This window comes from Heptranchias perlo, chromosome 30 (assembly GCF_035084215.1).
Source record: "Heptranchias perlo isolate sHepPer1 chromosome 30, sHepPer1.hap1, whole genome shotgun sequence".
Taxonomy (NCBI): Eukaryota; Metazoa; Chordata; class Chondrichthyes; order Hexanchiformes; family Hexanchidae; genus Heptranchias; species Heptranchias perlo.
The window spans coordinates 25,269,741-25,281,804 of record NC_090354.1 but is presented as its reverse complement, the minus strand read 5'-3'; the positions used below and the strand labels follow the sequence as shown (position 1 = coordinate 25,281,804).

At 45.1% G+C, this 12,064-nt stretch overlaps 1 protein-coding gene across 5 annotated transcripts in view; it reads left to right on the top strand.

Moving 5' to 3' along the window:
- The first annotated feature begins 10,705 nt into the window (after positions 1 to 10,705).
- The window catches only part of LOC137300003 (supervillin-like), a 159,761-nt gene continuing 158,402 nt past the window's right edge, over positions 10,706 to 12,064 (top strand). For all 5 annotated transcript variants that reach the window (XM_067969077.1, XM_067969080.1, XM_067969076.1 and 2 more), the window contains exon 1: positions 10,706 to 10,814. The gene's annotated coding sequence lies outside the window, so the exon portion shown is untranslated. The remainder of the gene's footprint in view (positions 10,815 to 12,064) is intronic.

Genomic DNA, 12,064 nt, shown 5'->3' with positions numbered 1-12,064 from the left:
TTGCATCTTTCTATTCTTCAGGTTGCTGCGTCCTTCCTCAACCACTGATTTGCTGCTCAGTAATATTTAAATTTGAGGCAAATTAGGTGAAGGGGTAAAGGCGGAATCTGAGAACAAAATAAATAAAAGTGAAGAGTGAGCAGGTCAAGGGAGTTCAAGGTCGTGCCCTGACAAGATTACATAGTAGTACATAATATTTACAACATAGAAACAGGACATTCAGCCCAACAAGTCTATGTCGGTGTTAATGCTCCACACGAGCCTCCTCCCACCTAACTTCATCTCACCCTATCAACAAATCCTTCTATTCCTTTCTCCCTCGTGAACTTTTCTAGCATTAATGCAAATAGTTTTTTAAATAGGACCGAATAGCTCTATTTTGTCCTTCCCAAAACCCCCTTAAATTGGTGCAGTTCTTCAGGGGCTGAAGAATGGTAGGACTGGAGTAATTTGGGGGGGTCAGCAGAGTGAGAGAGAGAGAGACATTATTAAAGGGGGGAGCCTAGTACTTCAAAGGGGGAATGGAACGTTTGGAGGGGCTGGGGGAACTAACAACATCATGGCAGCGACACTGAGACTTGTGAGAACTCACAGAAGCTTAATCTCAGTTTGCCCTCTGAATGTTGTCCTTGTAGCCCAATCTTGATAGCTTTAGCCACATCAGAGGACTCTTATCTGACCCAAGGTGGCTGCTGGCTCCCTCTCACTTATACAACAACAACCTGCATTTATATAGCAACTTTATATAGCAGCCACAGTGCGCCGGTGGTGAGGGATTGAATGTTTAAGGTGGTGGATGGGGTGCCAATCAAGCGAGCTGCTTTGTCCTGGATTGTGTCGAGCTTCTTGAGTGTTGTTGGAGCTGCACTCATCCAGGCAAGTGGAGAGTATTCCATCACACTCCTGACTTTGGACTTGTAGATGGTGGAAAGGCTTTGGGGAGTCAGGAGGTGAGTCACTCCCCGCAGAATACCCAGCCTCTGACCGGCCTTTGTAGCCACAGTATTTATATGGCTGGTCCAGTTAAGTTTCTGGTCAATGGTGACCTCCAGGATGTTGATGGTGGGGGATTCGGCGATGGTAATGCCGTTGATTGTTAAGGGGAGGTGGTCAGACTCTCTCTTGTTGGAGATGGTCTCTGTCATCTTAGGTTTCCACCACTGGTTTGCTGAAGTAGGGACAAGTACAACAGAATGTGCCTTAATAAGGCGCGTGAGGAAAATATGCAACTTAACAAAAATATTGTTAAATAATAATGTCCTTATTCTTGCCTCCTAAATGGTGTATACATAGTGACTGGAGTAATCCTTTGAAAGGTGTATTTTTTTTGCTTTTCGCTGCATTCAAGAGGTCCTTTCTTCCAAGGATGAATTCATGGAACTCAGTGCATGATTTCTTGAGGTTGACTTTAACACGCAAATCCGCCATGACATGGTCAGCTCCCGTCCTAACTCTCTTGACCATCCATAGATTCTTCATCATGGAGAACACTCTTTCTGCTGGAGAATTGCTCACAGCCACAACTTGCACAAGCTCCACTAGGTTCTGAAGAGCTGGACACTTGCAGTTGGTGAAGAAATTGGTCTACTTGTGATCCACTCATTCCATGTCTTGGAGTTTTGGCATGACTTCACGGAGTACACAAAATTCATGCTACACGCTTATCCGTCCGAGTCTGCTACATTTACAGACTTGACACAGTCCACCAGGTCCTCAAGTGTGAACTGAGTTTGAAGACCAAGCACTGCGAGGTGTTTCAGAAGACTTGTATCGAAGGGGAACCATTTCTCCAAGTAGTCAATGCTTCTCTCACACACCTTCAATCCACCTGATTTACATGCAGTTGAAGAGTGACAGGCAACTTCTTCAAATTCTGGTTCACTTTGAAACCGAAGAGGTTGAGGTAAATTTTAACCCCAAGAACTGGTGGGTTGGGGGCGGGTGGGAAGTTGAAATTGTAAAAAAGTAAAAGCCAACCCTCATCTCGCCTCCAACTCGACCACTTCCGGTTTTAACTGAGGCAGGTCGAGGGGCTGGTGACCAATCCGCTCTCAGGAGTAAAATCTTTTAAGGAGGCTGCGTGCCTCCATTTTAACAGCCTTTTTATTTTTAACTCCTAGGGGCCGAGATTCCTGGGCCTTCTGCTTCATGCACGTAAGAAGAGGTGAACAGGTTTATTGCACTGCAAGTGGGCCAAGAGGAGCAGGAATGGTTCCTCCAGGCCCCACAAGCCGACTTACCATGATCCCATATGCACGATCGGCCGACCACCCCCCCCCCCAGCCCATAACCGAACCCTCCCCCCTCGATTTCCAATGCCCCCACATGCTCTGACCCCCCCCCCACGAGTTCTGACCCCCTGACAGTCTCCAACCCCCCCATGAGATCCGACCCCCCACGATCACCAACATCCCCCCCCCCCACGATCTCCGACCCATCCCACGAGCTCTGACTCCCCCATGATGAACGACCCACCCCCCCATGTCTGACGTCCCCATGACTGTGGCCCTGATATCCGACTACCTCCCCCATGACGCGGAAACCAGTAGGCGGTACTTAATGTTACCCTTACTGTGTAAGCCGTGGCTCAGTGGGTAGTACTCTTGCTTCTGAGTCCAAAGGTGGTGGGTTCAGATCCCACTCCAGAGACTTGCGCACAAAATCTAGGCTGATAATTCAGTGCAGTACTGAGGGAGTGCTGCACTGTTGAAGGTGCCGTCTTTCAGATGAGACGTTAAATCAAGGTCCCGACTGCCCTCTCAAGTGGATGTAACAGATCCCATGGCACTATTCAAAGAAGAGCAAGAGTGTTCTCCCCGGTGTCCTGGCCAATATTTGTCCCTCAACCAACATCACTAAAACAGATTAGCTGTTCATTATCACATTGTTGTTTGTGGGGTTTGCTGTGTGCAAATTGACTGCCCTGCTTCCTACATTATAACAGTGACTGTACTTCATTGGCTGTAGAACTTAAGAAATAGGAGCAGGAGTAGCCCATTCAGCCCCTCGAACCTTCTCCGCCATTCATTAAGATCATGGCTGATCTTTGACCTCATCTCCACTTTCCCGTCCGATCCCCATATCCTTGATTCCCCTAGAGTCCAGAAATCTATTGATCTCAGTATGTCCTTCTTTAGGTAAGGAGACCAAAACTGTACACAGTACTCCAGGTGTGGTCTCACCAAAGCCCTGTACAATTGCAGCAAGACTTCCTTACTCTTGTACTCCAACCCCCTTGCAATAAAGGCCAACATACCATTTGACTTCCTAATTGCTTGCTGTACCTGCATGTTAACTTTCTGTGTTTTGTGTATAAGGACACCCAAATCCCTCTGAACACCAACATTTAATAGTTTCTCACCTTTTAAAAAATATTCTGTTTTTCTATTCTTCCTACCAAAGTGAATAACCTCAAATTTCCCCACATTATACTCCATCTGCCACCTTCTTGCCCACTCACTTAACCTGTCTATATCCTTTTGCAGACTTTTTGTGTCTTCCTCACAGCTTACTTTCCCACCTAGCTTTGTATCGTCAGCAAAGTTGGATACATTACACTCGGTCCCTTCATATACCTCATTAATATAGATTGTAAATAGCTGAGGCTCAAGCACTGATCCTTGCGGCACCCCACTAGTTACAGCCTGCCAACCTGAAAATGACCCGTTTATTCCTACTCTCTGTTTTCTGTCCGTTAACCAATCCTCTATCCATGCTAATATATTACCCCCAACCCCATGAGCCCTTATCTTGTGTAACAACCTTTTGTGTGGCACCAGGGCGGGCAACCAACCTGCTCCCAGGAGGCGAGTTGGTGACTAAAACCTTTCAAGAAGGCTGCGGGCCTTCATTTTTACAGATTTTGCAATTTCAACCTCTGGGGGCCGGGATTCCAGGGCCTTCTCCTTCACGCCGCGTGAGAGGAGGCAAGAAGGCCCAAAACTGTAGGTTAGTACCTTTCTGGCACAGCTTGGGCTATGGGCCCAGGGGAGCAGGAGTACTTCCCCCAGGCCTAAAAAGCCTACCTGCAGCGACCCCCCAACGATTGCGGGTGCCTCCCACGCCCTTTGACCCCCCCCTCAACTATCGCGAGCGATGACCCCCGATCCCAACACCGCCCCCCCCATGACTGACCCGCGATCTCTCCCCCCATGACTGACACCCCCATGCCCACCCATTTCCACCAGTGCCCCATGCCCATCGGTGGCCCATGCCCACTCATGCCCCCATGCCCCAGTCATGCCCACCAGTGCCCCATGCCCACCCATGCCCATTAGTGCCCCGTGCTCACACATGTCCCCGTACCCACCCCTGCCCACCCATGCTCCCCCCATCCATACAAACAAAGACTTACCTTTTCACGTCCCCTCCCTGGCTGCTCTCCCGTCCGACTGAGACTAGCCTGTCGATCAGGCTGGCCAGTCGGATGGCAAACCGACAAAAAACAGACGTCCTTACATCAAAATCATCCGGTCGTCCAGAAAACCCGTACTTTCAGGTTTCACATCCGCAATTGGACACCCCGCCCCCTTCCCGGCTCTGGGTCAAAATCATGCCCATTGTCTTTGAAATTGTTCAACAGCAGCTCAGCTGTATAGGGCACCAAGACATTTTCCACCATGGTCTCAGATCTTGTCTTCCCACAGTGTATTTTTTGACTCAACATTGAATCTGAAAGTACTTCAGCAGTCACCTTTAACCCATAATCAGGTGACAAGTACCTGTGATGATGCACAACTGCCTTGTAGACATAAGTTACTTCAGCCGCAATGACACTCGTCTCCTCAGGTTGTGTCTTTGGGTGTGAAATATTTAGCCAAATGTCTGCTCACGTTCTACGCTCTCACTGACACTTGCTGTTTCTGTGCGTTCCTGTGCATTCTCACTTCACCCACACCTTCCCTTTTTAACGGAAAATGGCATTTGGTGTGTGGCGCATCGAGCTATCACCGGGTCGTTATGTATTGCAATCCACTCTCTAAATTCGGTTTCTGATAACCCCTCATCCCGAAAGGAACAGACTCTTTTCTGTATATTCTTTGGAGTGTTGCAGATATTCTTTTTGCCTTCATCAGCATGTGTATGTTCAGGTGCTTTCCCCCCACTCATGGTCCTGTAACGTTAAATAACACTACATCTATTAGAGGCCTTGTCGCACATTACTGTCTGGTTACTTTTTCAATGTCCACGTATAAGAAGAAGCATTAGTATAAGTATTAGTATAAGTATAAGTTTTAATATAAGTATATAAAGTTAGGCTTTATATCTAGAGGGCTGGAATTGAAAGGGGAGAAAGTTTTGCTACAGCTAAACAGAGCCCTGGTTAGACCACATCTGGAGTACTGTGTACCGTTCTGGGCACTGCACCTCAGGAAGGGTATATGGGCCTTGGAAGGAGTGCAGCACAGATACACCAGAATGTTACCAGGGCTTCAAGGGTTAAATTATGAGGAGAGATTACACAAACTAGGCTTGTATTCCCTGGAATGTAAAAGGCTAAGGGGTGATTTGATTGAGGTTTTTGGGATTTTGAAAGGAATTGATAGGGTAGAAAGAGAGAAACTTTTTCCGCTGGTGGGGGAGTCTAGGCCAAGGGGACAGAACCTTAAAATCAGAGCCAGGCCATTCAGGAGAGAAATTAGGAAACACTTCTTCACACAAAGGGTGGTAGAAGTGTGGAACTCTCTCCCACAAAAAGCAGTAGATGCTCAATTGATCATTTTAAATCTGAGAATGATAGATTTTTGCTAGCCGAGGGTATTAAGAGATATGGAGCCAAGGCGGGTAAATGGAGTTAGGATACAGATCAGCCATGATCTCAATGAATGGCGGAACAGGCTCGAGGGGCTGAATGGCTTATTCCTGTTCCTATGTTCGAATATAAGTGTAAGGAAAAGTTTTAGTATAAGTATATGTATAAGTATATAAGTATTAGTACAAGTATTAGTTTAAGTATAAATATAAGTATGTAAGTGTAAATATACAAGTATAAGTATTAGTATAATAGTAATATTAGTATAAGTAATAGTGGTATTAGTATAAGTATAAGTAATAGTAGTAGTGGTATCAGTATAGTATAGTTGATATCATATTAGTATAGGTATTAGTATACTATTCAGATTAGTATAAGTATAAGTATTAGTATCAGTATAACTATTAGTATAGGTATGAGTTTTAGTATAAGTATATAAGTATAAAAGTATTAGTGTAATTATAAGTTTCTAAGTATAAGTATGTGTATAAGTGTATAAGTATTAGTATTATTATAAGTATAAGGAGTATTAGTATTAGTAGTGTTAGCATTAGTATTAGTATAGGTATTAGTATTAGTTTTAATTAGTATTAGTATTCATAATCATAGTATTAGTATTCATAATCATATTAGAATTAGTATAAGTGTAAGAATTAGTATTCATATTCATATTAGTATTGGTATTGGTATTAGTATTAATATCACTATTATGATTATTTCAGGACCAGAGCCTGACCCTACAATTAACATAATAGAAAACTTTATAAAATCACATGCAAAACAAAGCCACCATTCCACAATACCTCAATGTTTTAAATGTATTTTCCATAAGTATCATTTTATATATATATCAGTTCCATAAACACAAATGCTTTGTTAATATTAAACTTCATTATTTTGCAACTCAAATTTAACAACCAGAGATAACGTAGAATTGGGCCACACCTTTTCAGCCTGCCTGGTATTACTCAATGTGTTTGTTATGTCCAATTTATGAGTAAATAAACACGTTTTCTCTCTCTATCTCATTATACTCCGACACACATATGATGTTATTTACATGCACAGGAGTATTATTCTACATATAATCCTGATGTGGAGATGCTGGTGATGGACTGGGGTGGACAAATGTAAGGAGTTGCACAACACCAGGTTATAGTCCAACAGCTTTATTTGAAATCACAAGCTTTCGGAGCTTTGCTCCTTCAGAGCAAAGCTCCGAAAGCTTGTGATTTCAAATAAAGCTGTTGGACTATAACCTGGTGTTGTGCGACTCCTTACATACATATAATCCCTTATTTCTCAAAAAAAGGGTTGAAGAGGTACCAGAAATGGTTTACTTACAAGAATTAAATCCAAAGACGGTGATTCCACACTTCCACAAAGTTCTATTGCCACCAAACATTTGCCACGGAACATTCCAGTACCAGTGAAAGAGTGGGTGTCACTGACAAATGAATTGACGTTAGTCCCTAACAGCACGTCGAGCAGCAGGAATGTGGGTGACTGGGTAGTTTTTTGTGCAACATCTTCAATCTTGTAAGAAGTGTCAAAGTTACCACACACTGGGGGTAATTTTGACTTTGTGTGATCGTGTAAAACGGGTGATATTGAATTAGCCGCCCATTATACATCTCTCCCATTGACGTCAATGGAAATGAAAATTGACACAGGTGTATAGCAGGTGGCTGGTTCGAAAGCAGCCATTTTACATTGTCGTCCAAAGTCAAAATTACCCCCAGTGTGTCGCCAAATCTATTTTGTCTGAAAAACCGCAACTGAAACTGAAAGTCAGGACAAATGAGCCTCCGTACAAGGTTCGATCGGGACACAGGACTCAAGGTTCAAAATCAAGATTGTCCACAGAAAAGTACCTGGAGGAAGTTACAGAGATGAGATGAGGCAAGACTTTGGAAGGATTTATAGTCAAGGATGAGGATCTAGAAATCAATGTGCTGAGAGCTGGGGAGCCAGTGAGAGGAGAGGTGAAAGGTGAACGGGATTTTAGTAGAGGATCAGATGTGGGCAGCAGTGTTCTCTCTGAGGTGAAGTTTGCGTTGAGTGTACCCTGGGAAGCTGGCAAGTATGATCTCAGTCAGCAGAGCGGTGGGGTCCTACAACTAATCAACTGCTCTTGGTCGCTATCCAGGGATTCCTGCTGGAACATGCATGCGTGTGGACTTCAGGTAAGAACAAGACGGAGCGGTGATCCAAGGACAAACAGCCTCCCATACTGTCGAGGGTGACAAATGGAGTGCCAGACGGCTCCCGGCACCTTACGAACCGTACGGCAGGAGTGGGAAAAAATAAGCAAAGGTTCCTCCATGGTTAAATTACTGCCTGTTGAAATTTGCTTGGAATGAAATCGGTTATTTAACAATAAATCGGGGAGCAGGCTTTATCCAGGGGGTGGAGGGAAAGGCAAAGCAACCCAGAGGCAGCAAAGGTTTATAGCAGTGCCGGTAATCCCTAATCCTCTCACCTGGTCAGTACTGTACTGTTAACAACCTGATCCACACCAACTGTGTCAGCATTAGCAGAGAATTAGAGATTCCTTTACTGACTGACGGGAAAATGATCCTTGACGTTAACTTGCCTGCTGATTTATGAAGAGCTGCCTCCTATGTTCCTGGATTTTACAGATTATCGGGCTCTGTATCTCCCAAAACAACATAGGATCCTTTTGCCCCGTTTCCACCTGGACTATTTATTTATGTTACTCTAGAGGGACTTTATGTTTCAGTCCTCCCCCTGCACCCCTCCCTCCCTCCCAGTTGTCCCCCCACCTGATCTTACTGCGGTACAGTTCAATATTTCCAGCTCTTCTTCGGTGCCTCACCCAAGTGGCCATTTTTCATGTGTGAGCATAGATAGTGGCTATTCCACTGTGGGGGGCATCACATGCTGTGTTTCCACCCGCCCCCCCAATGTCGATGCACGTTTACTTTCCAGCAGGGGTCAATTGATAGTGATCAAGAACAGGAACCCCGGTTGAATTTCCCTTTCTTTAGATCAGGGACACTAAAACAAATTGTAATCGTTCCACCGACCTTACACCAACCCCCTCCCCTCCTCTGACTGAGATCATCCAATTGAGCAAACACCAGGGATCGAATCTAAGGCCTTCTGGTCTACAAGGCTCAGTTACACAGCACCTTCACTAAACCAGAGAATCTTTTAAAGGATTTATTTTAAATGTAATCAGCATTAAACTGTAATGATGTTATTCACAGATTTATTTTAACTGCACATTAAGATTTCCCTTTTTGTTGATTTAATTTTCTGTCCTGTGACTAATCTTGAATTATTCTGAGGGGGAACGAATTGAATGGGATTTTAGCTTGTCTGATTCCCTGAAAACCACTAATTGGAAAGTCTAACAATTCTGTGATATGGCGTGGCCATTTCTCTTGAACACTGGCCAGTCACGCACAGACTACAGGCTCTGCTCCTGCTCCATCCTGTGTTTGTCTGAGACCTTCCTGTACAAGAAACATCTTAGAAGAGCGAAGTCTTAGAAACGTACCAAAAGGATAAGGTATAGCTAAATTTACTGACGATTCAGTGGTTTCAAGATTCTGCTGATATTGTACCTGTAGCATAACATTATGTGACCAAGGGATTACAAATGAGGTAGACTCAAAAGGATTTGGGCGCCAAATTTCTTCCTCCTCCACCGAGCAGTATTTCAGCACTAACCTCCCCACTAACCCTTGTGGCCCCTCAATTCACTCCCTGCAGAGCAAGATTTTAGACCTTTGCCCAACCCTCAACCCTCAACCCACCCACCACCACTGAGAAAGACTGCGGCCTTCAGGCCCCCACTCTAACCCTGATGAGCAAGATTTTGATTCCTTCTCTCCTCCCCGCTGACTGCATTTCCCATTCCAACCCATCCACTGGTTGCAGTTACCTGCCACAGGATTCCCCAATCTTGCTTCAATTCCCCTTTAACCCCTTGATTTTCCATCTACAGTATCCCCTTCCCCACTGACTGTACTTTCCCTCCCCAATGGCTGGCTGTTCTATGTCTCAATCCCCTGCTAATCTGAATTCCCCTTCCTTAACACTTGTTTCCTCTCCCCTCTCCCTCTCTCTCTCCCCCGCTCCCCTACCTCCTTCTCTCTCTCCTCTCCCTCCCCTCTCCCTTTCTCTCTCCCCCGTTTCCCTATCTCCTTCTTCCTCCCCTCCTTGTCTTCCTCTCCTCCTCTCTCCTCCCCTCCTCTTCCCTTTCCCTCTCCCTGTCCCCTTTCCTCCCGTCCACTCCTAGTTAATGATTCCATTATTCCCCACCCTCTAACTTGGACCTGAAAAATTCAAATCGGTCTCGACTGCCCATGTGCATTGCCACATGAGATTGACCAGTTATATATTAAATGTGCAGTTTTAAAAAATTGTCTGTGAGCCATGAAGGATTGACTGGCGCGAGTTAAGAATGCCAGTGAGTGTACAGGAATGAAGGGCAGACGAAAGGCCCGCAGGTTGCTCTCTGTTCAAGTACAGATGGAATTCAGGAGAAACATCTTTATCCAGAGAGTGGTTAGAATGTGGAACTCGCTACCACAAGGAGTAGTTGAGGCAAATAGCATAGATGCGTATAAGGGGAAGCTAGATAAACACATGAAGGAGAAAGGAATAGAAGGTTGTGCTGTTAGGGTGAGATGAAGAGGGGTGTGAGGAGGCTCGTGTGGAGCATAAACACCGGCACAGACCAGTTGGGCCGAATGGCCTGTTTCTGTGCTGTACATTCTATGTCATGCTATGTATGTACCACACAGAGGGAGCCTCAGTGGGGGAGGGGCAACAGTGCACTCAACCAGCTGTGCAGAGAGATTTAAATCAGCTGACCTTGACTTAATGCTGAGCTGCCACGGCTATTTCTGACCGGGATTCTGCAGTATCAAGTACCGCCCGGACCTTACATGGTCAGTCAGCCCTGGCGAGCAGGTAGGACTGGCCGGTCAAGACCCAGAGGCTTTGAGGTGGGAGACACACTGAGCTGGGAGAAATGTTGCCACGTCTTCAGCGGTCCTGCATAGAATGACCCGCCAGTGGGGTGTCTGTAAGTGATTCCGTTATTACCAGTTGTGTGCAGGAGGATGCTGTCAGAAACTCGTTGCAACAAATGTGCAGCCAGAGAAACAATTACTTAAAAGTGAGCCTCAAGTGTGGTTTTAATTATAGATCAGGCGATAATACGTGATCCTTTGCAAATGTGCAACATAACAGTAACTAGGAAAGAACAGCTAAACCTTAGTCAAACCAAACGTTGTAATCTTTCGGTGTCTTGTATCACTGTTGTGTTTTTTTTTAAAGGAAAATGCTTGAAGAGATTGGCAACCTTTTGAAGAGTTCCCGATAAGAGTCTTTGCCAAGTCTAGAAAGGCATCAGCTGCGGCTCACTGGGCAGCTCTTTTACCTCTGAGTCAGAAGGTTGTGGGCTCAAGTCCCACTCCAGAGACTTGAGCACAAAATCTAGGCTGACACGCTAGTGCTGCACTGCCAGAGGTGCCGTCTTTTGTTAAACCGAGGCCCCGTTTTCCCTCTCAGGTGGACATAAAAGATCCCACGGCACTATTTTGAAGAGGAGCAGGGCGAGTTCTCCCCAGTGTCCTGGCCAATATTTATCCTTCAACCAACATCAATGTGATCTGGTCATTTACTAAATTGCTGTTTATGGGACCTTGCTGGGTGCAAATTGGCTGTCGCATTTCCCACCTTACAACAGTGACTACACTTGAAAAAGTACTTCATTGGCTGTTAAGCACTTTGGAACGTCCTGAGGTTATGAAAGGTTCTATGTAATTCTTTTTTGATGTAATCATCCATCTTTATCAAAACACCACAGTAACTCAGCTTGGGTTTTTGTGTGCCCCAGTCTGTCTAATTTGTGCGTGTACCAGGGGGTGCAGCACTGCAGTTAGACTGCAAACTCTTGTCTTCATGGTGTGTGCTATGAAGGTCCATGGTCCATATATAACGTTTAAAATCAGTGTCTCTGTTGATTTGTTCATATCTCAAGCTCCAATGCCAATGCTCTATTTTAGGATTTATTCCCCAATGAGGCAACAGCTCTTTCCAAACATCCAGTTCCAGGAAGTTCAAACAGGACAAACTAGTCAATAAAAAAAATCTAAGCATGAATAGAACTGACTTGCCTGGTCTTCGTGGACTGCATGCAGCAGGCCCACAGGTAGAGGATGATAAATATTTCTTCCAAAGGGTGGGGTCAGTGGGGTCACAGGTCAAGAGGTTGATGCTGTGTTTCACATGAGGAAGAAGTTACAAGTGTGAAATACCTTTAAATGGTCA